The sequence below is a fragment of the Bufo gargarizans genome, chromosome 2, assembly GCF_014858855.1.
Source record: "Bufo gargarizans isolate SCDJY-AF-19 chromosome 2, ASM1485885v1, whole genome shotgun sequence".
NCBI lineage: Eukaryota > Metazoa > Chordata > Amphibia > Anura > Bufonidae > Bufo > Bufo gargarizans.
Window position 1 is genome coordinate 505,156,690 of NC_058081.1, and position 27,017 is coordinate 505,183,706.

A 27,017-nucleotide genomic window follows, 5' to 3' on the forward strand; every position below is an offset into this window, starting at 1 on the left:
TATGTGGGTGAGATTATGTATATGACGCTGTACTGGGTATACAGTATGTGTGTGGGTGAGATTATGTATATGATCCTGTACTGGGTATATTTGGGTGAGATGTTTATGATGCTGTACTGGGTATACAGTATGTGGGTGAGATTATGTATATGATCCTGTACTGGGTATACAGTATGTGGGTGAGATTATGTATATGATGCTGTACTGGGTATATGTAGGTGAGATTATGTATATGATGCTATACTGGGTATACAGTATGTGTGTGGGTGAGATTATGTATATGATGCTGTACTGGGTATACAGTATGTGGGTGAGATTATGTATATGATCCTTTACTGGGTATACAGTATGTGGGTGAGATTATGTATATGATCCTGTACTGGGTATACAGTATGTTGGTGAGATTATGTATATGATCTTGTACTGGGTATATGTGGGTGAGATTATGTATATGATGCTGTGCTGGGTATACAGTATGTGGGTGAGATTAAGTATATGGATCTGTACTGGGTATATGTGGGTGAGATTATGTATATGATGCTAAACTGGGTATATGTGGGTGAGATGATATATATATAATGCTGTGCTGGGTATACAGTATGTGGGTGAGATTATGTATGTGATTCTGTACTGGGTATATGTGGGTGAGATTATGTATATGATGCTGTACTGGGTATATGTGGGTGAGATTATGTATATGATGCTGTACTGGGTATACAGTATGTGGGTGAGATTATGTATATGATCCTTTACTGGGTATACAGTATGTGGGTGAGATTATGTATATGATGCTGTACTGGGTATACGTAGGTGAGATTATGTATATGATGCTATACTGGGTATACAGTATGTGTGTGGGTGAGATTATGTATATGATCCTGTACTGGGTATATGTGGGTGAGATTATGTATATGATGCTGTGCTGGGTATACAGTATGTGGGTGAGATTATGTATATGGATCTGTACTGGGTATATGTGGGTGAGATTATGTATATGATGCTAAACTGGGTATATGATGGTGAGATGATATATATAATGCTGTGCTGGGTATACAGTATGTGGGTGAGATTATGTATATGATTCTGTACTGGGTATATGTGGGTGAGATTATGTATATGATGCTGTACTGGGTATATGTGGGTGAGATTATGTATATGATGCTGTACTGGGTATACAGTATGTGGGTGAGATTATGTATATGATCCTTTACTGGGTATACAGTATGTGGGTGAGATTATGTATATGATGCTGTGCTGGGTATATAGTATGTGGGTGAGATTATGTATATGATCTTGTACTGGGTATATGTGGGTGAGATTATGTATATGATGCTGTGCTGGGTATATAGTATGTGAGTGAGATTATGTATATGATCGTGTACTGGGTATATGTGGGTGAGATGATGTATATGATGCTGTGCTGGGTATACAGTATGTGGGTGAGATTATGTATATGGATCTGTACTGGGTATATGTGGGTGAGATGATGTATATGATGCTGTACTGGGTATACAGTATGTGGGTGAGATTATGTATATGGATCTGTACTGGGTATATGTGGGTGAGATTATGTATATGATGCTATACTGGGTATATGTGGGTGAGATGATATATATAATGCTGTGCTGGGTATACAGTATGTGGGTGAGATTATGTATATGATTCTGTACTGGGTATATGTGGGTGAGATTATGTATATGATGCTATACTGGGTATATGTGGGTGAGATAATATATATATATAATGCTGTGCTGGGTATATAGTATGTGGGTGAGATTATGTATATGATCCTGTACTGGGTATATGTAGGTGAGATTATGTATATGATGGTGCACTGGGTATACGTGGGTGAGATGATGCATATGATGCTATACTGGGTATATGTGGGTGAGATGATATATATAATGCTGTGCTGGGTATACAGTATGTGGGTGAGATTATGTATATGATTCTGTACTGGGTATATGTGGGTGAGATTATGTATATGATGCTATACTGGGTATATGTGGGTGAGATAATATATATATATATAATGCTGTGCTGGGTATATAGTATGTGGGTGAGATTATGTATATGATCCTGTACTGGGTATATGTAGGTGAGATTATGTATATGATGGTGCACTGGGTATACGTGGGTGAGATGATGCATATGATGCTATACTGGGTATATGTAGGTGAGATTATGTATATGATGTTGTGCTGGGTATATGTGGGTGAAATTATGTATATGATCCTATACTGGATATATGTGGCAAAGATTATGTATTTGATACTGTACTGGGTGTATGTGGGTGAGATTATGTATATGATGCTATACTGGGTATATGTGGGTGAGATGATGTATATGATGCTGTTCTGGGTATACAGTATGTGGGTGAGATTATGTATATGATACTGTACTGGATATATGTAAGTAAGATTATGTATATGATACTGTACTGGGTGTATGTGGGTGAGATTATGTATATCATGCTGTACTGGGTATATGTGGCTGAGATTATGTATAAGATTCTATACTGGGTATATGTGGGTGAGATTATGTATATGATACTGGCTGGTTGGTGGGGCCCAGAGCTAGGTTTGGCATGGTCAGACAGCAGGGGTGCTGTTTGGCCACTGGGTCCCGCCGCCGGCCGGGATGGCGCCACAGCGCCGCACCAATTTTAGGTTAGGACCCACTCATTGAGGCGACCTTGGCGTGGTGAGTGGGCTTATGCCTTTTGATCAAAATGTACACTAATGCCTCATTTAGCGTGTAGCATAGAGGTGGTACACATGCGCTATTTAGTGCTGTCTCCTGCAGATACGCAGGGATGAGATCATAGCATTTGCAGTGGATGTGCGATCCATTTCCCTTTTTTTCTCCAATTGTTCATTACATAGAGTTTCTGTCCCTGGATCAGCACTCCTTCCACTAGCCAGGTGATTTTAATTAGCCTAGTATTCTGTAGTAGGGGTTAAATTAGCCTATCATGCTCTCAGTTGGAGTTCCTGTGAGCTTCAGAGCAGTTGAGCTTTGACAACTGTTCACATGGTGCGGTGCTGCACGGGGGCCACTGTGCTGTTTTTCTGGCTGGTTGGTGGGGCCCAGAGCTAGGTTTTGCATGGTCAGACAGCAGGGGTGCTGTTTGGCCACTGCGTCCCGCCGCGGGCCGGGATGGCGCCACAGCGCTGGTGGTCGCCGTGCAGCGCCGCGCCAATTTTAGGTTAGGACCCACTCATTGAGGCGACCTTGGCGTGGTGAGTGGGCTTATGCCTTTTGATCAAAATGTACACTAATGCCTCATTTAGCGTGTAGCATGGAGGTGGTACACATGCGCTATTTAGTGCTGTCTCCTGCAGGAATGCAGGGATGAGATCATAGCATTAGCAGTGGATGTGCGATTTATTTCTTCTTTTCTCAAATTGTTCATCATGTATATGATACTGTACTGGGTATATGTGGGTGAGATTATGTATATGACCCTGTACTCGGTATATGTGGGTGAGATTATGTATATGACCCTGTACTGGGTATATGTGGGTGAGATTATGTATATGACCCTGTACTGAGTATATGTGGGCGAGATTATGTATGTGATCCTGTACTGGATATACAGTATGTGGGTGAGATTATGTATATGATGCTGTACTGGATATATGTGGGTGAGATTATGTATATGACCCTGTACTGGGTATACACTCACCTAAAGAATTATTAGGAACACCATACTAATACGGTGTTGGACCCACGTTTGCCTTTAGAACTGCCTTAATTCTACGTGGCATTGATTCAACAAGGTGCTGATAGCATTCTTTAGAAATGTTGGCCCATATTGATAGGATAGCATCTTGCAGTTGATGGAGATTTGAGGGATGCACACCCAGGGCACAAAGCTCCCGTTCCACCACATCCCAAAGATGCTCTAATGGGTTGAGATCTGGTGACTGTGGGGGCCATTTTAGTACAGTGAACTCATTGTCATGTTCAAGAAACCAATTTGAAATGATTCGAGCTTTGTGACATGGTGCATTATCCTGCTGGAAGTAGCCATCAGAGGATGGGTACATGGTGGTCATGAAGGGATGGACATGGTCAGAAACAATGCTCAGGTAGCCCGTGGCATTTAAACGATGGCCAATTGGCACTAAGGGGCCTAAAGTGTGCCCAGAAAACATCCCCCACACCATTACACCACCACCACCAGCCTGCACAGTGGTAACAAGGCATGATGGATACATGTTCTCATTCTGTTTACGCCAAATTCGGACTCTACCATTTGAATGTCTCAACAGAATTCGAGACTCATCAGACCATGCAACATTTTTCCAGTCTTCAACAGTCCAATTTTGGTGAGCTCGTGCAAATTGTAGCCTCTTTTTCCTATTTGTAGTGGAGATGAGTGGTACCCGGTGGGGTCTTCTGCTGTTGTAGCCCATCTTTCTTTCCCATTCTGAATTTCCCAGTTTGGAGTTCAGTAGATTGTCTTGACCAGGACCACAACCCTACATGCATTGAAGCAACTGCCATGTGATTGGTTGACTAGATAATCGCATTAATGAGAAATAGAACAGGTGTTCCTAATAATTCTTTATGATGCTGTAGTAAATGTATGTGGGTGAGATTATGTATATGATGCTGTACTGGGTATATGTGGGTGAGATTATGTATGTGATCCTGTACTGGGTATACAGTATGTGGGTGAGATTATGTATATGATGCTGTACTGGGTATACAGTATGTGGGTGAGATACGTTTAGTACAGCATAATATAAATAATCTTACCCACATACAGTGGATATAAAAAGTCTACACACCCCTGTTAAAATGTCAGGTTTCTGTGAGACAAAGATAAATAATTAACTTTTTCCACCTTTGATGTGACCTATACACTGCACCACTCAATTGAAAAACATCCTGAAATCTTTTAAGTAGAGGAAAGAAAAAATATCAACATAAAATAATATGGTTGCATAAGTGTGCAAGTGGAACCGCGGCCTGGATCCCTCCTGAGAGCAGGAGCGCACGGCGTCACTGGTTGCTATGACGCCGTGAGCTCCCTGCTGCCACTGCAATACAGTAATACACTGGTATGATCTATACCAGTGTATTACTGTACTGTGCCGGCAGCAGGGAGCGCACGGCGTCATAGCAACCAGTGACGCCGTGCGCTCCTGCTCTCAGGAGGGATCCATGCCGCGGTTCCACGGCCCGCACACGGCTGTGAAACACGGCAGTGTGCATGGGGCCTTAAACTAATACTTTGTTGAAGCAGCTTTTGATTTTATATATTGGCACAAAACCTTCAGGCTTCTGCTAGAAAGCTGAACATGAAGAGGAACTTCATCTTTCAGCATGACAACGACCCAAAGCATACATCCAAATCAACAAAGGAATGGCTTCACCAGAAGAAGATTTTGGAATGACCCAGCCAGAGCCCAGACCTGAATCCGATCGAAAATCTGCGGGAGATGGCCTTGCAATCTGACAGATTTGGAGTGTTTTTGCGAAGAGTGGGCAAATCTTGCCAAGTCAAAATGTGCCATGCTAATAGACTTATACCCAAAAAGACTGAGTGCTGTAATAAAATCAAAAGGTGCTTCAACAAAGTATTAGTTTAAGGGTGTGTACACTTATGCAACCATATTAATTTATTTTTATATTTTTTTTTCCCCTCTACCTAAAAGATTTCAGTTTGTTTTTCAATTGAGTGGTACAGTTTATAGGTCACAGTAAAGGTGGAAAAAGTTCTGAAATTATTTATCTTTGTCTCATTTTTTTACATCACAGAAACCTGACATTTTAACAGGGATGTGTAGACTTTTTATATCCACTGTATGTGGGTAAGATTATTTATATTATGCTCTACTAAACGTATGAAGGTGAGATGGTGTATAGGATGCTGCATTGGGTATACAGTATGTGGGTGAGATTATGTATATGATCCTGTACTGGATATATGTGGGTGAGATTATGTATATGATCATGTACTGGATATATGTGGGTGAGATTATGTATATGATGCTGTCTGGGTATATGTGGGTGAGATTATTGTACTGGGTATACAGTATGTGGTTGAGATTATGTATGTGATCCTGTACTGGATATGTGTGGGTGAGATGATGTATATGATGCTGAGCTGGATATATGTAGGTGAGATTATGTATTTGATACTGTACTGTGAATATGTAGGTGAGATTATGTATATTATCCTGCAGTGGGTATATGTGGGTGACATTATGAACGGACAAAAGTAGGACAGCACTCCAAAAATCCAAAAAATAAAATAAAAACTTTATGCACCCATTTGGTACAGCGACGTTTCGGCTCAACAATAGACCCTATTTCAAGCAAAGAACCAAAGCAAAGTGAGAAATATATATACCCAGCAATACCAAACAAATCCAATTACATGATTACACTTCATGATTGCTCATTAAGTTAATAAAATACATATTCCATCATATAAAACATACAATATTGTGAAAAACTACGATATACATAACAAATTCATCCATAAACACATTGTGACAGAATCCAATAATAATTTTTTTTAGATATACCTAATCCCAATATATCATAGATAAATTACATATAAATAGTGATCCAGTGCATACATGATTAATCAATGTGATAAATATAAAGTGCCAAGTGTAGTGTAGTAAAACATGATCAGGAAAACGAGAGGGGAGGACTAAATCATACAGACCAGATGTAATGGCGATCTCGTGTTGAGCTATCGCCACACTCTGCATCTCAAAATTCCTTAATGCACCTGTGCCAGGTTACGTCAATCTTCCATGGGTCATAGTTACGCCACACCCAGGGGCGTAGCTAGAAATGACTGGGCTCCATAGCAAAAAAAAATTTATGGGCCCCCCCCCTCCCGGATCTCCCACCCCCACATACCTCTCAGACCTCGCCGCCACATCCGCAGCTCCTCATGCACCTGCGACGGTTACAAGTAGGACTGAGCACAGACAATTGGTCACTGGCAACGCATTTGTGCCAGTGTAGGAAATGTATGAATCTAAATGTCTGTGTATTAAAGTAGGACTAGTCAGAACTGCAGCCCAGACTGCGGGACCACTCCAGGGGTCAAGTCCTGGGAAAAAAAGTGTGGGAACTCACCCAAGATCCACTGCCATTCCTCCCCCCCAAAAAATAAATATATATTTCGCAGAAAATTCAGTGCAACATAAAACATAAACAAAAACTAGAATTTGCGCTATATGTCTGTTCAGACATAATTAGTCTCTTTCGTATTATAAGCTCCCCTTATACAGTCAGGTCCATAAATATTGGGACATCAACACAATTCTAACATTTTTGGCTCTATACACCACCACAATGGATTTGAAATAAAACAAACAAGATGTGCTATAACTGCAGACTGTCAGCTTTAATTTGAGGGTATTTACATCCAAATCAGGTGAACAGTGTAGGAATTACAACAGTTTGCATATGTGCCTCCCACTTGTTAAGGGACCAAAAGTAATGGGACAATTGGCTTCTCGGCTGTTCCATGGCCAGGTGTGTGTTATTCCCTCATTATCCCAATTACAATGAGCAGATAAAAGGTCCAGAGTTCCTTACAAGTGTGCTATTTGCATTTGGAATCTGTTGCTGTCAACTCTCAAGATGAGATCCAAAGAGCTGTCACTATCAGTGAAGCAAGCCATCATTAGGCTGAAAAAAAACCACAACAAACCCATCAGACAGATAGCAAAAACATTAGGTGTGGCCAAAACCACTGTTTGGAACATTCCTAAAAAGAAGGAACGCACCGTTGAGCTCAGCAACACCAAAAAACCCGGAAGACCACGGAAAACAACTGTGGTGGATTACCGAAGAATTCTTACCCTGGTGAAGAAAACACCCTTCACAACAGTTGGCCAGATCAAGAACACTCTCCAGGAGGTAGGTGTATGTGTGTCAAAGTCAACAATCAAGAGAAGACTTCACCAGAATGAATACAGAGGGTTCACCACAAGATGTAAACCATTGGTGAGCCTCAAAAACAGGAAGGCCAGATTAGAGTTTGCCAAACGACATATAAAAAAGCCTTCACAGTTCTGGAACAACATCCTATGGACAGATGAGACCAAGATCAACTTGTACCAGAGTGATGGGAAGAGAAGAGTATGGAGAAGGAAAGGTACTGCTCATGATCCTAAGCATACCACTTATCAGTGAAGCATGGTGGTGGTAGTGTCATGGCGTGGGCATGTATGGCTGCCAATGGAACTGGTTCTCTTGTATTTATTGATGATGTGGCTGCTGACAAAAGCAGCAGGATGAATTCTGAAGTGTTTCAGGCAATATTATCTGCTCATATTCAGCCAAATGCTTCAGAACTCATTGGACGGCGCTTCACAGTGCAGATAGACAATGACCCAAAGCATACTGCAAAAGCAACCAAAGAGTTTTTAAGGGAAAGAAATGGAATGTTATGCAATGGCCAAGTCAATTACCTGACCTGGATCCGATTGAGTATGCATTTCACTTGCTGAAGAGAAAACTGAAGGGAAAATGCCCCAAGAACAAGCAGGAACTGAAGACAGTTGCAGTAGAGGCCTGGCAGAGCATCACCAGGGATGAAACCCAGCGTCTGGTGTTGTCTATGCGTTCCAGACTTCAGGCTGTAATTGACTGCAAAGGATTTGCAACCAAGTATTAAAAAGTGAAAGTTTGATTTATGATTATTATTCTGTCCCATTACTTTTGGCCCCTTAACAAGTGGGAGGCACATATGCAAACTGTTGTAATTCCTACACCGTTCACCTGATTTGGATGTAAATACCCTCAAATTAAAGCTGACAGTCTGCAGTTAAAGCACATCTTGTTCGTTTTATTTCAAATCCATTGTGGTTGTGTATAGAGCCAAAAATGTTAGAATTGTGTCGATGTCCCAATATTTATGTACAGTATATGCACTCAATACTTGGGTCGAGACTCCTTTAGCATGAAAGCCCATGTTGCAGCCTTGAGCTCGTCTGCATTCTTGGATCTAGTGCCTATCATCTTCTTCTTGAAAAGACCCCTTAGATTCTCTTTTATGTCAGGCGATTTTATTGACCAATCAAGCACAGTGATACCGTGGTTATTAAACCAGGTATTTGGCACCTTTGGCATAATGGGCAGGTGCCAAGTCCTGCTAGAAATCAGAAACTTCATAAAGCTTGTCAGCAAAGGGAAGCATGAAGTGCTCTAAAATTTCCTGGTAGACGGCTGCGCTCACTTTGGACATGATATTACACAGTGGACCAACACCAGCAGATGACATGGCTCCCCAAACATCTCTGACTGTGGAAACTTCACACTGGACCTCAAGCAACTTAGATTGTATGTCTCTCCGCTCCTCCTCCAGACTCTGGGACCTTGATTTCCAAATGAAATGCAAAATTTACTTTCATCTGAAAGCAGGACGTTGGACCACTGAGCAACAGTCCAGTCCTTTTTCTCCTTAGCTCCTTACTAAGACACTTCTTACTTTGTCTCTGGCTAATGAGTGGCATGGCACAAGAAATGTGACAGTTGTACCCCATGTCCTGGATACGTCTGTGTGTGGTGGCTCTTGAAGCACTGACTCCAGCTGCAGTGCCGTCCTTGTGAATCTAAACCCAAATTCTTGAATGGCCTTTTCTTGACAATCTTTTCAAGGCTGTGGTTATTCTTGTTGCTTGTGCACCTTTTTCTACCACATTTTCCCCTACACTCTTTCAATTAATTGTATAAGCCAGTTTCTTTAGCAATGACCTTTTGTGGCTTACCCTCATTGTGGAGTGTGTCAATGACTTCTGGACAACTGTCAAGTCAGCAGTTTTTTTTGTGCAGCTTACTGAACCAGACTGAGGGACCATTTAAAGGCTTAGGAAACTTTTGCGGGTGTTTTGTGTTGATTAGCTGATTAGAGTGTGATACCACGAGTCTACAATATTGAACTGTTTCACAATATTATAACAATATCTGATTATTTCTGAAATACTAACTTTTGGGTCTTCTTTAGGGTACTTTCACACTTGCGTTGCTGGATTCCGGCAGGCAGTTCCGTCGGCAATGTGTATTCAAACGGAAACAATTTGTAGACGTCTCACAAATGCATTGCAATACCAGATCCGTCTCTCCGGTTTCATCTGGAAAAAACGTATCCGCAATTTTTTTTTTTTTACATTTTTAAAGGTCTGCGCATGTGCAGACAGGAAGACCGGATCCGTCAATGCCGCAATTTTAATGCTGGATCCGGCACTAATACATTCCAATGGAAAAAATGCCGGATCCGGCATTCCGGCAAGTGTTCAGGATTTTGGGCCGGAGAGAAAAATGCAGCATGCTGCGTTCTTTTCTCCGTCCAAATACCGTAAAAGGATTGAACTGAAGACATCCTGATGCATCCTGAACAGATTACTTTCCATTCAGAATGCATTAGGATAAAACTGATCATTTTTTTCCGGTATTGAGCCCCTAGGACGGAACTCAATACCGGAAAACTTTTTTTTAACTTTCTTTATTAAAGTTCAAATATTAACAATCAGTTTTATAAAAACATATAAATATTAACATTTTTTTCCCACCAAAGAAAAAAAATCAATCCCCCCCTAACCACCTATAATGCGTCTTCCCTTCACCACCACCCCTCCGTAAAAAGACCGAGGAGAGATGGAGAAGGATGGAGAAAGAAAGAACGGAGGAAGCTCTAGGGATTCCAATCTCCCCAAATCTTAAGCCATTTTATCTCAATATTTCTTTGCTTATGCAGAGTATTTTCATATATCTTATTAGTATCTCGCGCAAACCAAGAACGTGCTATTAGGAGTCTTGCCAAGAACATTATCTTAAACAAAAGATTTTTCTTATATTGTTGACAACCCACCTTGGCAAGATCACCCAATACCCAACATTCGGCAGTAAAAGGAATCCACACATTCAATTTTGCCTCCAAGTATTTGTGACTAGCCCCCCAATATTGTTTCAGCTCTGCACAAAACCAAAACATATGGAGATAATCTGCATCAGAAACATCACACCTAGGGCAATTCGAATCAGTCCTAATGCCACATCCCTTAAGCCAAAGAGGTGTCACATATAGTCTATGTAGAATATTAAACTGCACCACAACGTGATTAAAATGATGTGAAACCAATTTTAAATCCTGAACTACCTTCTCCTGGTCATCCGAGCATATCATTGAGCATTCATTTTGCCAAGCCCTCTGTCCAGGAGAAGAGGTATCTCCAAATCATGGTATAAGTAATTTTTATAAAGTTGGGAAATCTTCATTCTTTGCCCCAAATTCCCTATCAAATCATTAAATTGTATAAAAGTGTGTATTTTAAGCCTATCTTTTTTTTAAATACTTAAATGTGTGATAATACTGTGAATGGAACTATATCCCAATTAACTACTACCTGTGTAACGTACAAAATATTACCTTTTTGCCAATATAAATCTCTACTTAATTCAACTAAAGTTTGAAAGTGCTGGAAAACTTTGACGCAAGTGTGAAAGTACCCTTAGCTGGAAGCCATAGTCATCAGCATTAAAAGAAATAAATGCTTGAAATAGATCACTCTGTGTGTAATGAGTCTATATAATATATGAGTTTCACTTTTTGAATTGAATTACTGAAATAAATTAATTTTCTCATGATATTCTAATTTATTGAGATGCACCTGTATACAACTGACTTGATGTTAATGATGCAGTACTGAGTAAATGCAGATGAGAGGAAGATATAGGAGTATTTGATCCTTTACAGTGTATATATATGAGTAATATGTACGGTATATGTTACTACACAATTCACTGAAAAAAATGCACCAAAATTATACGCAACTGACAATACTAGCCAATTCCTCAGGCCGATGTTAAAAGCTGAGAACTTTGCCAATATCTTCCAGTCAGGAACATATCGGAGCCCCTCATGCACCACGTCACGGTGTCTCAGCACACATGGGGTCCTACCACTAAAATGCCTGTGGTGTGTGTGTACAGGCAATTAACTCACAGCCAGGTGCTGAGACACCGTGACGTGGTGCATGAGGGGCTCAGATATGTTCATGACTGGAAGATATTGGCAAAGTTCTCAGCTTTTAACATCAGCCTGAGGAATTGGCTAGTATTGTCAGTTTCGTATCATTGTGGTGCATTTTTGCAGGGATTTTTGTATGTATATTTTTTCATCTGCACAATGTATCATTTTGTGTAAGATGTTCTTGTGGTGCATGCGGTCCGCACCGGCATCCTTCATTGCACGCATTTTTTGCTGGGGATTGCTGTTGTCTGTGGACCGCATGCAGAGGAATTGCTCCCCTGGGTATAGACACGCTACAGTGTCTGGGTTTGGAGCTTTTTCACCACTTTTTTCAGTGAGCTTTTGTCTATATGTTACTACACTATGTATAAAAAAAGAAGTAATTGTATATGTTGTTTTACTATGGATTTGCAGGTTATATGGATTTATATGGTGCTGTACTTGACATACTGCTGGAGTGATGATGTGTATGAATATATAGTATGTATATGGAGATGAGTGGGATGTGTGCACTGATGTTTGCAGTGATTATACATACATAATGTTGATATGAAGCGGTCAGCACATACATATTTAATATGTAATGGATGGATGCAGTCACACAATGGCAATGTAGGTAATAGGCTAACAGAGAATGCACATGGAATCTTTAATGCAGCCCAAAGTGAATCCAATCATGGTACCAAGTTGCTCCCGCATACTTCTTGTTTGGCATATTCAGAGACTTGCTGAACAGATTTTTTTAAACTTCATTCTCCTGCATGTTTCTTGCGCCCGAATGTCCTTAAACCCGGTGGATAAGCGCATTCTTCTTATTCTTCAACTGTGGCACATCCCCTTACAGGAAGTTTGCGTGTAGATCCTAGACCTGCCCCTAGATGAGTCTAGAGTGCTCCAGCAAGGAGATAAAGAATAAGGAAGCAACTCCATGTGCTCGATTCCACCCAGGACTGGACTAAAGTTACAGAGAAAGGAAGAAGGAGAGAAAGAGACAAGAAGGTTCAGAAATCTGCATGGCTGAGCATTGGAGTCAGTAAGATATCCTGCTGTCTAAGCTATTTAGACTTTACTGCTGTGAGGAAAATACTGTTAAGACAACCTTCATACTTCAACATGACTTCGCCAGTTGTATCTTTTAAAAAAAATGTGATGTACAGGCACAATTGCAAAAGTGAGATTGTCACTGAGACTTAAGAAAGAGAGAGGAAAGAGTACGATAATTTCCATCCTTGCCTACAATCCGTACAAAACCATTTGGGTACATTCGCATGGTATATTGCGGGACCTGTGGTTTTGCAACTTCCATTTTGCTCTAAACTAAAGAGAGACATTTATTCTGTTAAATCTGGCATGGTTACTGACTCCTGCAAAATACACCAGCCATTGCACTCTATACGCCCTGCCTTGCACCTATACAAGTACTTGACATCACAGGCATCCCAGTTACCATTAGACAGGAGCCCTAGAACCAAGGGTGCCCCAGGGCAAGAAAGGGTGTGCCCTACTTTCACTCTATGGCCCTAGGTCAGGAAAGCCACTGTGACTGACTGTAACAACCAGAGCCACGACCACTCCCGTCCTTTGCTCCGGCTCCTCAGGGGATTGCTGACCTTGCCCCTGCTGAAACGCTGCTAAAAATGCCCAAAATACCACTACAGTAGCTATTTTAGCCCTTCCCCATTGATTTCAGTGGAGACTGCAGCAAAAATCTGGTTTAAGGGAGTAACATGCCACTTCTCAAGCGGATTTGAAACCAACAGCAGAAAAAAGCTTGACCATGTGCACATGGCCATGATTTTTATTTTTTTACTGAAGTCAATGGGAGGCTGATCGTGGTGTTATAAATGCAGATTATGCTGCGGAAAACCTTGCCTTAGTCCTTCCTTTATATTTCTAGTTCTCTGTAAATCCACTCCTAGGTTTGGCTCGAAAAAACTGCATGACTGTTAGGATACTTTCACACTAGCGGCACGGACCTCCGGTAGTAAACGTGTGCCCCCGGACTGCCGCTCCATCCCTATTGACTATAATGGGGGCGGGACAGCATTCCGGCAGAGGCATGGCAGCGCACGATGAAAGGCTGCCAGAATAAATGTCGGTCGGAGCGGCAGTCCGGGGGCACACGGGCACCAGCAGCAGGACGGATCCGACAGGCTGTTCACCCGACGGAGCAGCCTGCCAGAGGTCCGTGCCACTAGTGTGAAAGTGGCCTTAAAGGGAACCTGTCATGTGGATATTTAATTATAATCGAACTAATTATATACAATCATTAACTACTAAAAAGTACCTTAGATGTATTCACTTACTGGTGTGACAGATGGTTACCTCATAATATACACACAAAGATGCCACATGCCACATGCTAATGAGCTGATTTGAGTCCAGCGTGATGTCAGTGAGTCCAGTGTTTTTTTTAATTCAGAGCTATAGCAACTCCCCTGCCCACCTTCTGCTGATTCATATGGAAAATAACTGTCAATCAGCAGCAGGTAGGCGGGGAGAGTCAGGAGCTCATGAATATTCAGGACTCATTATTATGAGCTGGAGCTTTTCAATACAAGATGTTGGCAGATTGACTGGGTCAGTTAAAGAAAGTGACCCAGAATTTTGCTAAGAGAATCAGTCACTTATTTATCTTGCCCTTAGTTAGGACACCATAAAACTGGTGACAGGTTCCCTTTAAGCCTCTGAATGTTTCTTTTTATCTACTGTAGAGAAGTGCTGCTGTTTCAAAGTTATGTGGTCAGGCCTCCCTGGAACTTGTCGTGTGGCGCTTCTCTTCTGAAAATCCAACTTCCGCCAACGTCACATCCTTTACAAGGTTACCAGCCTAGGTAATGGACTGAGACATCACTTCCACCGTAAGAGGGACCAGAAGTTTTCCTCTCCTTGAAACATGCACAGATGAGGTGGATTCAGGAGTTTGCACATGAGCAAGTCCCCTAATGGAATACAAACTAATGGAACCTTTGAATGAAATATGATTAGACTTTAGACTGAAAATACTTAGGTATTTTATGAGACAAATGCAACAAATGGAAGGCAACATTTTGTAAATTTGTCACAAAAAAACCAGCAGACGCTCCAAAATAAAGATCAAAATGTTTCATATTGATACATTACCACCCCCCCAACAAGAGTCCAAGTATAGGATTAGTAACTCTGCTACATTGCGTAAATAAGACATATGATTTTGTAAAAATTATTTTAATGTTTTCATCCATTTTGTATGTATCCATATTAAAGGGGTTGTCCGGGTTCAGAGCTGAACCCGGACATACCCTTATTTTCACCCCGGCAGCCCTCCTGAGCCTGGCATCGGAGCATCTCATGCTCCGATGCGCTCCCGTGCCCTGCGCTAGATCGCGCAGGGCACAGGCTCTTGTGTTTTCAATAACACACTGCCGGGCGGTAACTTCCACCCAGCAGTGTGTTCGGTGACGTCACCGGCTCTGAGGGGCGAGCTTTAGCTCTGCCCTAGCCGTTTTACTGGCTAGGGCAGAGCCAAATCCCGCCCATCAGTGCCGGTGACGTCACCGGGCTGCCTGTCAGCCCCATAGAGAGCCCGGTATGTCACCGGAACTCAGAAAAATGCCTTTGCCCTGCGCGATTTAGCGCAGGGCAAAGGAGAGCATCGGAGCATGAACTGCTCCGATGCTCATGTCAGGGAAGCTGCCGGGGTGAAAATGGAGGGATGTCCAGGTTCAGCTCTGAACCTGGACAACCCCTTTAAGCCTCATGCACACGATCGTAACAGTTTTGCTGTCTGCAAATCGCAGTTCTGAAAAATATGTGTGCGACCCACCTCTTATTTGCGGACCCATTGTTTTCAATGGGTCCGTGGTGTACATTTTGTGGACATATCCTATCTTTTTGCGGAATGGACATACGGATTTGGAAAGCACACGGATTATCCGTGTGTTTTACACATCCATATGTCCGTTCCGCAAAAGGATAGAACGTGTTCTATACTAGTCCACAAGATTAAGTCAATGGGTCCGAAAAAATGAGGCTGCAACACGGACAACATCCATATTTTGCGGATCAGTGATTTGCACACCACAAAACAGAAATGGTCGTGTGCATTAGGCCTCAAACATATCGAAATATTTTTTAACATTGGCCACTAGAGAACACATAGGGGGTCATTTATTAAACAGAAATACGCCTATATTAGACCCATCTCGTTTACCATTTTCTATGCCTGTTTTAGGAGTAGGGAATGGTCTAAACGTAAGACAGCAAAGAAGCTTTCTTACATTTAGAAGCGGTGGTGGATCCGCCAAAGTCATGTAGAGGCCGGCGATTTACCGCCAGCGCAGGGCCTTATTAATACCATAGCCAAATCCTATCCAAACAGGTAAGTCTATATATGCAGCCCGTCTAACTCTCTGGCGAAAGGGGTAGTACTCCATTTCTTCCCGGAGACTGTATTAGTCTATATGTAAAGAGGTATCTCCCAAGGAAAGAGAACCATATTCAACCTGTTTATAGAGACCATAAGCCAATAAGTCTGTATCGTCTATAAGGCTTCCCCCAGATAATTTTTTAAAAATTAAAAAAGAAATTCTACAATAGTTAAAAAAAAATATGAAATTATAATTTCTCTTCTATTGAAACAGATATCATTAATGAAACGAAAATTTAAAACATACATTCCGTCTAATCTTATGTGCTAAATAGCTCTTTACTATAATGAAGTAGCTGATATAATACCGTCCTATGTTTGTCTTCATGTGTGTTTCCATAAGATTGTTGCCACGGGATACAGCACTGGGATCCTGCATTGGACACTGCATTTCCTACTAGAAAAGCACATACAACCATTCCTATGATGTCAATGAAGAACTGAGTGTGACCATGTAACCCTTCAAAGAAAAATAAATATATTTTTAGAAAAAGGCAAAGGAAGACGCAAGCAAGTCATTGAACTAAAGTCGTCTGAAGGTGTAAAACACAAATTAAAGATTAGATGGGGAAGAAAAGCTTTGGTTAATTAAAATGACAAGCACAGTTAATGAGAATCGTAATAAGCTTTGAGCAAAAAACGGAGTGAACGCAATTCGAGAACAGACCTAATGACACTCTAATGGTGCCCATTTGATTAAGAGAAGGGATGGAGAAGTTGTATAAGCTGGAGGCAGGCAGTTAAGTCAGAGGGAGAACAGTCAGCAGTTTGCTGTGGTCTACAGGGAAAGCAGGAAAACAATGAAGTGACGGCAATTGTTCGAATATGGTCAGCGACACAAAATCCATCTATAAGCGGGGCAGCAGGGTATTTATATCGGGGGTGCTGGAGTAGCAGTTGCAATTATGGCCCCTGCTGCTGGCGGGCTCATATGTTTCCTATGCAGTAAGAGGCAATGTTACATAGAATTAGGGGAGGATTTATCAAAATCGCCGCCTTCTGCGCAACTTTTTAGGCACAAGGGAGATGACTACAGCACCAGATTAACCCCTTAACGCAGATGCCAGCAGATTAACCTCTTCTATGCCGCGGTCCGCGCTGACCGCGACATAGAAGTTGTTTCCGGCGGGTGAAGCAGCGCATCGAGTCCATGCGCTGCTGTGGCGGGGAATCGATGTGTCTGAAGGCTGCCCGATGCTGTGCAGAGGCTGCCCAATGCCTTGCACGGCATCGGGAACTGCCTTCTACGGGAGCCGAGGATATTCAGCCTCAGGCTGGGTCTCCGAGGCAACCTGTTAGGCCTCATGCACACAACCGTTTTTTTTTTACGGTCCGCAAAAACGGGGTCCGTAGGTCCGTGATCCGTGACCGTTTTTTCGTCCGTGGGTCTTCCTTGATTTTTGGAGGATCCACGGACATGAAAAAAAAGTCGTTTTGGTGTCCGCCAGGCCGTGCGGAGCCAAACGGATCCGTCCTGAATTACAATGCAAGTCAATGGGGACGGATCCGTTTGACGTTGACACAATATGGTGCAATTGCAAACGGATCCGTCCCCCATTGACTTTCAATGTAAAGTCAGGAGTCCCTTTTATACCATCAGATCTGAGTTTTCTCCAATCTTGAAGCGTCCCCATCACCATGGGAACGCCTCTATGTTAGAATATACTGTCGGATATGAGTTAGATCGTGAAACTCAAATCCGACAGTATATTCTAACACAGAGGCGTTCCCATGGTGATGGGGACGGTTCAGGTTAGAATATACTAAAAGAACTGTGTACATGACTGCCCCCTGCTGCCCCCCCCCCTGTAGTTAACACATTGGTGGCCAGTGCGGCCGCCCCCCTCCCTCCCCTGTAGTTAACTCTTTGTTGTCCAGTGCGGCCGGCCCCCCTCCCTCCCCTGTAGTTAACTCGTTGGTGGCCAGTGGGCCCCCCTCCCTCCCCTGTTGTTAACTCTTTGTTGTCCAGTGCGGCCGGCCCCCCCTCCCTCCCCTGTAGTTAACTCGTTGGTGGCCAGTGGGCCCCCCTCCCTCCCTGTTGTTAACTCTTTGTTGTCCAGTGCGGCCGGCCCCCCTCCCTCCCCTGTAGTTAACTCGTTGGTGGCCAGTGGGCCCCCCCTCCCTCCCCTGTAGTTAACTCTTTGTTGTCCAGTGCGGCCGGCCCCCCCTCCCTCCCCTGTAGTTAACTCTTTGTTGTCCAGTGCGGCCGGCCCCCCCTCCCTCCCCTGTAGTTAACTCGTGGGTGGCCAGTGGGCCCTCCCCCCTCCCTCCCCCTCCTAATTAAAATCTCCCCCCCTATCATTGGTGGCAGCGGAGAGTACCGATCGGAGTCCCAGTTTAATCGCTGGGGCTCCGATCGGTAACCATGGCAACCAGGACGCTACTGCAGTCCCGGTTGCCATGGTTACTTAGCAATTTGTAGAAGCATTATACTTACCTGCGAGCAGCGATGTCTGTGTCCGGCCGGGAGCTCCTCCTACTGGCAAGTGACAGGTCTGTGCGGCGCATTGCTTAATGATCTGTCACTTACCAGTAGGAGGAGCTCCCGGCCGGACACAGACATCGCAGCTCGCAGGTAAGTATAATGCTTCTACAAATTGCTAAGTAACCATGGCAACCGGGACTGCAGCAGCGTCCTGGTTGCCATGGGTACCGATCGGAGCCCCAGTGATTAAACTAGGACTCCGATCGGTACTCTCCACTGCCACCAATGATAGGGGGAAGATTTTAATTAGGAGGGGGAGGGAGGGGGGCCCACTGGCCACCAACGAGTTAACTACAGGGGAGGGAGGGGGGCCGGCCGCACTGGACAACAAAGAGTTAACTACAGGGGAGGGAGGGGGGCCCACTTCGGATCCGTCTGTATGAAAGTAACCTACGGCCACGGATCACAGACACGGATGCCAATCTTGTGTGCATCCGTGTTCTTTCACGGACCCATTGACTTGACTGGGTCCATGAACCGTTGTCCGTCCAAAAAATAGGACAGATCCTATTTTTTTGACAGACAGGATACACGGATCACGGTCTCGGCTGCAAAACGGTGCATTTTCCGATTTTTCCACGGACCCATTGAAAGTCAATGGGTCCGCGAAAAAAAAACAGGAAAACGGCACAACAGCCACGGATGCACACAACGGTCGTGTGCATGAGGCCTTAGTGTATGACTCAGTGTCATACACTAACGGGCAATGCATTAAAATACAGATGTATTGTAATGCATTGCAGAAGGGATCAGACCCCCAAAAGTTGAAGTCCCAGAGTGGGACAGAAATAATGTTTAAAAAAAAAAGTTAAAAAAGTGTTTTGAATAAAAAAAATTAAGTTTCAAGTTAAAAAAAGAAAAAAACGCCCCTTTCCCCTGATTTTATAATAAAAAATAAATAAAAAACGCTTATATTAGGTATCGCCACGTCCGTAACGACCGGCTCTATAAATATACCACACGATCCACCCCGTCCGATAGACACCATAAAAATTAAAACCTGTGTCAAAAAAAGACATTTTTGTCACCTTACATCACCTAAAGTGCAACACCAAGCAATCAAAAAGGCGTATGCCTCCAAAAATAGTACGAATCTAACCGTCACCTCATCCAGCAAAAAATAAGCCCTTAAAATAGGACAATCGCCCAAAAAATGTAAAAAAAAATATGGCTCTGACTATGGAGACACTAAAACATGATTTTTTTGTTTAAAAAATGCTTTTATTGTGTTAAATGTTAAAAAAATAAAAAAATATACATATTAGGTATCGCCACATCCGTAACAACCTGCTCTATAAAAATACCACATGACCTAACCCCTTAAGCAATTTTTTTGTCACCTTACTTCACAAAAAGTGTAATAGCAAGCGATCAAAAAGTCATATGCACCCCAAAATTGTACCAATCATCCTGGAAAAATGATACCCTACCTAAGAGAATCGCCCAAAAAAACTATAAAACTATGGCGACACTAAACCATGATTTTTTTTTTGTTTCAAAAATGATATTAGTGTATAAAACCTAAATAAATAAAATAAAGTATACATATTAGGTATCACCGCGTCCAAAACAACCTTCTCTATACAAATATCACATGATTTAACCCCTCAGTTGAACACCGTAAAAAAAAAGTGTCAAAAAACATTTTGTCACCTTACATACTTATGCACCCCAAAATTGTACCAATCAAACAGTCATCTCTTCCCACAAAAACGATACCCTACCTAAGAGAATCGCCCCCCCCAAAAAAAATTATGGCTCTCAGACTATGGTGACACTAAAACATAATTCTTTTTATGTTTCCAAAATATTAGTGTATAAAACCTAAATAAAAAAAAGTATACATATTAGGTATCGCCGCGTCTGTAACAACCTTCTCTATAAAAATAGCACATGAATTAACCCCTCAGGTGAACACCATAAAAAAATACAAATAAAAACGATGCCAAAAAGCCATTTTGTCACCTTATATCACAAAAGGTGTAATTGCAAGCAATCAAAACCGTCATCTCATACTGAAAAAAATTAGCCCCTACATAAGACAGTCGCCCAAAAAAATAAAATAAAATATGGCTGTCAGAATATAGAGACACTACAAAATAATTTTTTTCATAAATGCTTTATTATGTAAAACTGAAACAAACAACCAAAAAATAGTCATATTTGGTATTGTCGCATCCGTAACAACCTTCTCTATAAAAATAGCTCATTATCTAACCTGTCAGATGAACGTTGTAAATAACAAAACATAAAAACAGTGCCAAAACAGCTATTTTGTTGTTACCTTGCCTCACAAAAAGTATAATATAAAGCAACCAAAAATCATCTGTACCCTAAAATAGTAACAATAAAACTGCCATCTTATCCCGTAGTTTCCAAAATGGGGTCACTTTTTTGTAGTTTCTACTCTAGGGGTGCATCAGCGGGTCTTCAAATGTGACATGGCAAGTAAAAATTATCCCAGTGAAATCTGCCCTTCAAAAACCATATGGCATTGCTTTCCTTCTGCGCCCCCGGCCGTGCCATTTTCAATTAATTATTGTGGAACACCTAAAGGGTAAACAAAGTTTGTAAAATCAGTTTTGAATACCTTAAGGGGTGTAGTTTCGAAAATGGGGTCACTTTTTTGAAGTTTCTACTGTAGGGGTGCATCAGGGTGACTTCAAATGGGACATGGTGTCAAAAAAACTGTCCAGCAAAATCTGCCTTCTAAAAACCATATGGCGTTTCTTTCCTTCCGCCCCCTGCCGTGTAGCCATACAGTAGTTTATGACCACATATGGGGTGTTTCTGTAAACTACAGAATCAGGTCCATAAATATTGAGTTTACTTTGGCTGTTAATCCTTGCTTTGTTAGCGGAAAAAAATGGTTAAAATGTAAATTCTGCCCAAAAAAGTGAAATTCTGAAATTTCATCTTCATTTTCCATTAATTCTTGTGGAACACCTAAAGGGTTAACAAAGTATGTAAAATCAGTTTTGAATACCTTGAGGGGTGTAGTTTCTAAAATGGGGTCACTTTTGGGGATTTTCTACTCTAGGGGTGCATCAGGATGGCTTCAAATGGGACATGGTGTCAAAAAAACTGTCCATCAAAATCTGCCTTCCAAAAACCATATGGCGTTCCTTTCCTTCTGCGCCCTGCCATATGGCCATACAGTAGTTTACAACCACATATGGGGTGTTTCTGTAAACTACAGAATCAGGGCCATAAATATTGAGTTTAGCTTGGCTGTTAATCCTTGCTTTGTTAGCGGGAAAAAATGATTCAAATGGAAAATCTGCCCAAAAAATTACATTCTGAAATCCCATCTCCATTTTCCATTAATTCTTGTGGAACACCTAAAGGGTTAACAACGTTTGTAAAATCAGTTTTTAATACCTTGAGGGGTATAGTTTCTAAAATGGGGTCATTTTTGGGTTGTTTCTATTATGTAAGCCTCACAAAGTGACTTCAGACCTGAACTGGTCCTTAAAAAGTGGGTTTTGAAAATTTTCTGAAAAATTTCATTTGCTTCCAAACTTCTAAGCCTTCTAACGTCCCCAAAAAATAAAATTACATTCACAAAATGATCCAAACATGAAGTAGACATATGGGGAATGTAAAGTAATAACTATTTTAGGAGGTATCACTATCTGTTTTAAAAGCAGAGAAATTGAAATTTGGAAAGTTGCGAATTTTTCTAAATGTTTGGTAAATTTGGTATTTTTTATAAATAAAAATGAAATATTTTGATTCAAATTTACCACTGTCATGAAGTACAATATGTGACGAGAAAACAATCTCAGAATGGCTTGGATAAGTAAAACTGTTGTAAAGTTATCACCACATAAAGTGACACATGTCAGATTTGCAAAAATCTGTCTGGTCCTTAAGGTGAAAAATCGCCCGACATTTCACTGTACAACTTTATTATTCACTTTTTTATTATTGAGTGGAATTTTAAAGGGATGTCCATGACCTCTTGTCATACAAATTCTTACCAGATTAGGTGTACCTCGAGACAGCAGACATCAATGAAGTCTAACAGATTTTAATTCAAAGTAATAGACCCTAGTTGCAAGGTATTAGCTCCAAAGGCAGCTGCAAATGTTTTTTTCTCATGGACCTTTGGGGCTCACTATGGTATCAGAACCTGGACCCACCGGAGGATCTTCTAGTGGGCCAATCTGACACTGGCCTCTGCATGTCATCACTTACCAATCACCAAACCGGTCATGCTGAATGATTTTACAGGCAGCATAACTTTCACCTTGGCATCTCCAGACTCTTTCACGTCTGTTACATGTGCTCAGTGTGAACTTACTCTCATCTGTGAAGAGAACGGGGCACCAATGCGGCGCTACCAATTTTGGTTTGGCTGGTGGCAGTTAAAGATTTAAAGTTCGACCAGCTGAGCGAGACAAAAAAAGGAAAAATAACAAAGAGCAGGTAGAAAAATGTAGAATATGTTTTGTGACACGACCCTTTTAAGTAGCTTTCTGGACTTTCCACTGAAAGATCACAACTTATTAGAAGCTTAGAGATGACCATCTCAAGAGTAAGACCAACACTTTAAGACCCTGATTGAATATACCACAACTCTAGAATTCTGGTGTCAAAAAGACACTTTGCATTATTGCATTTTTACACCACTCATTTTAGTAATGTGAGTGGGAAAGTGGGTGTGGTTAGCTATGTTAATGAATTTCAGTCCAGATTTATTATTGAGACTTTTTAAAAACAAGACGCAGTCTCACTCCAAGAGGAAGGTAGAGTAGGAAAACTGGAGTAGCTTCTCTAATCATGATAAACTCCCCCCTTAGAGTATATGGGATTTAAACCATATACTCTTTAAACCATTAAAGAACCATTCGGACCAATAGATTCAGTGAATATTTAGTTTATCACCTGCTGTTGCCCAATGGAGCTCACAATCTAAATTCCCTATAAGTATGTCTTTGGAGTGTTGTCCCTCAGAATGTTGTTACTTACAGCCATTACATATGTAAGCAGAGTGCAGAGAGTCCAAGAGCCATATTTAAAAACCTTAAATGGGTTATCCAAGACCTATATTGCCCCCACAAATGCCCGGGTCCCTCACACAGATTGTATTTGCCTCACTCCCCAGCACCCGCGTCGCTTCTGGACCCCGCACAGCCGCTGCATCTCCCTGTTGCTTGGATGGAAACATCCAGCGATCGGGGGCAGCCAATAGCAGGTCGTGATGGGAACGAGCCTCCCTAACATCGCAGGTGATGCTAGGGAGGCTTATTCCCGTAGGCCATGCAGCGTCGGCCGTGCTGGCATCAGAAGCGACGAGGGTTTAAGGGAGCAAGGTAAGTACAATCTGTGTGAGGGGCCCGGGCATTTGGGGGGCATTATGAGTCCTGGACAAGTTAATGTTCAAATTAGATCCAGCTTTCCTTCCAAAAATATCAACATCTGCAGGGACCAGGCTACAGGGGTGTGCGTGAGTTTGTGGGTTGCCGGATGAGTGCAGTAGTCATACTAATGGTTTTTCTGAAGTACCCTGGGCCGGTGTGCAATGACGGGAAGGGCGCACGAGTTCTTCCCTTCGGGGCACACTCTGGTTCTGGGGTTCTCCTGCCTGATGGATAGGTCATCAGTATCTGATCAATGGGATTCATACACCCGGAACCCTTGCCAATCAACATTTTGAGAAGGCGCTGGCACTCCTAGCTTAGCCTAGGACAGTGGTGACGAACCTATGGCACGTGTGCCAGAGGGCGCACTCAGAGGCCTCTCTGTGGGCACGCTGCTCTTTGTGGGCTGTGTGTAGGGTTGCCACCTGTGCACTATTACTAATGAGCGCTTCCATTGTGGAGCGCTCATTAGTACAGCCTTTGCCCCTCTTCTGCTTGTGTTAAATAAAACTCATCTCCTCCATTTGAACACTCGCTGCTCACTGGATGCACAGGACAGGACCTGACAGCATTGACTGGAAGCAGCAGGACCTGTGAAACATCATCACGCCGGAGCGCAGCTTTTGTCCTGCACATCCCGTGAGCAGCGAGGGTTCCCTGCGGTGCAATCAAATGGATAAGGTGAGTTTTATTTTTATTTTTTTTGCACAAGAAGAATGGGGAAGGGGGCAATAATAATACCGTGGCCTCTAATGGGGGCATTATTAATACTGGGAGACAGTAATGTAGGAAAAATAATACTAGGGGTACTAATGGGGAGAAATAATTTTACTGGGGGCCACTAATGAGGCATTATTAATACTGGGGGCCAGGACTGGGCCAATATTAATACTGGGGGACAATAATAGGGGCCTTATTAACACTGGAGGCGACTAATGGGGCATTATTAATACTGGGAGACACTAATTGGGGCCACTAATGGGGTATTATTAACACTGGGGGCCTTTTTAATACTGGGGGTCACTACTGGGTCATTATTAATACTGGGGGCCACTAATAGGACATTTTTAATACTAGGGGGCGCCAATGGGGGCATTCATTTTATTAAGCCACCCCCCCCCCCCCCCCCCCACAGCCACTTGGCCCATATTTTTCAGTATTCACGTTAAATTTCTGTGTTGGTACTTTGCTATAAATAAGTGGGTTTTGGGTTGCAGTTTGGGCACTCGGTGTCTAAAAGATTCAGCATCACTGGCCTAGTGAGTGGGGCTGAGCTTCTATACCGAGCACAGCCACTATACAATGTACGACGCTATTAGCCTTCAGTAAGGGTACAGAGGCCCATATTTTTCAGTATTCACATTAAATTTCTGTGTTAGCACTTTGCTATAAATAAGTGGGTTTTGGGTTGCAGTTTGGGCACTCGGTGTCTAAAAGGTTCACCATCACTGGCCTAGTGAGTGGGGCTGAGCTTCTATACCGAGCACAGCCACTATACAATGTACAACGCTGTGTTTGGTGAGCTGAGAGAAGGCCGGTGCCTTCTCAAACAGTTGATTAGAAATCAGATACTGATGACCTTTCCAGAGGATAGGTCATCAGTATAAAAGCATCTGAAAGCCCCTTTAAATCCAATGTTCCCAGCCTGAAATCTCAGTAAACTGTCCATAAGAGCGGCTGCCATTCATGTGTATCTAAACTGTGATTTGTTAGGATAGGACTGAAAATTGAGTTTCTTTATCTGTTTACCTAATATATCTCCTTCTACACGCAGACGTTATTTCCCACGAGATAAAAAAAGACGCCACTACTTGCCATTTGGAATAATCAAGGAAAATATACGGTGAAGATAAAATGCGGTTTAATGCACCTTGCCCAGGATGGCATGGTATAATTTACAATGACCTTCACGGTTTGTAGGAATTCTCGCTGCTGCAGACACATCAACAGAACTGGAAATCTGGTGTCTTGTTAAAATGTAGATTTAAAAATAAATCTAAAAAGCGCCTAGAAAAAAACAAAACAGCCAGCTCCTGCAGACAAATAATGACCGTCTCCCCATCTGAAGACTGCGTTAGGGAGGGTAGTTAATGAAAGTGTTGTATTATGAGCCGATCTAGCTACAGGAAGGACAAAGAGAGGGAATTTGCCAAGAAGATTGATCGTCTGCACTAATATAGTTGCTGAGAAAACCTACTGATTTTACGGCCAGTAATGTCTGACTACAGAAGGGGCTGTTATTTACAGACATTTGCTCAGTCTCTCTTGATAGGGGCATTATTTTTACTATTTTATAACAGTTTGCTACCAGACTATGCTAAAAATATAGAGAATGTGCATTAATGCCTTCTTATGAATGGAGGCTATTCTGTGGTTGAAGATCTGCCTTCCTCATGGTTACTAATCTGAATAAGGGACATATATTCGATATAGTTTAAAGAGGACCCTTCACCACTCCTGACATGTCTGTTTTATTAACTTCATGCATTCTCCATGTAATAACAATTCTGGAGCCTCTATTCTTATGGTTCTATGTTGTGCCATTCCTTTATTATTTCTACTATAAGTTATGAATGAATTGCTAGCAGTCTGCAGTAAGGGTACAGAGGGGAGGTAACCAGTTGGGGGTGTGTACCTGCACAGACTCGCCCTATCCAATCAGTGCTGCCATTGTCAGACTGAGCAGGTACACCCCCCAACTGGTTACCTCCCCTCTGTACCCTTACTGCAGACTGCTAGCAA